Here is a 308-nt window from a genome sequence, read left to right as displayed (position 1 = left end):
GTACAGCGGATGCAGTATACCACATTAGCAGATGTGCAGGTGAACATCTGCTTGATGTGGAAAGTCTTCTTGGGGCCTGGGATGGGGGTGAGGGAGGAGGTATGGGGGCAGGTGTAGCACTTCCTGCGGTTGCAGGGAAAAGTGCCGGGTGTGGTGGGGCTGGAGGGGAGTGTGGAGCGGACAAGGGAGTCACGGAGAGAGTGGTCCCTCCGGAAAGCAGATAAGGGTGGGGAGGGAAAAATGTCTTTGGTGGTGGGGTCAGATTGCAGATGGCGGAAGTGTCGGAGGATGATGCGTTGGATCCGGAG

This window comes from Rhincodon typus, chromosome 4, assembly GCF_021869965.1.
Source record: "Rhincodon typus isolate 14 chromosome 4, sRhiTyp1.1, whole genome shotgun sequence".
Classification (NCBI taxonomy): domain Eukaryota; kingdom Metazoa; phylum Chordata; class Chondrichthyes; order Orectolobiformes; family Rhincodontidae; genus Rhincodon; species Rhincodon typus.
This window is presented reverse-complemented; position numbering follows the sequence as displayed.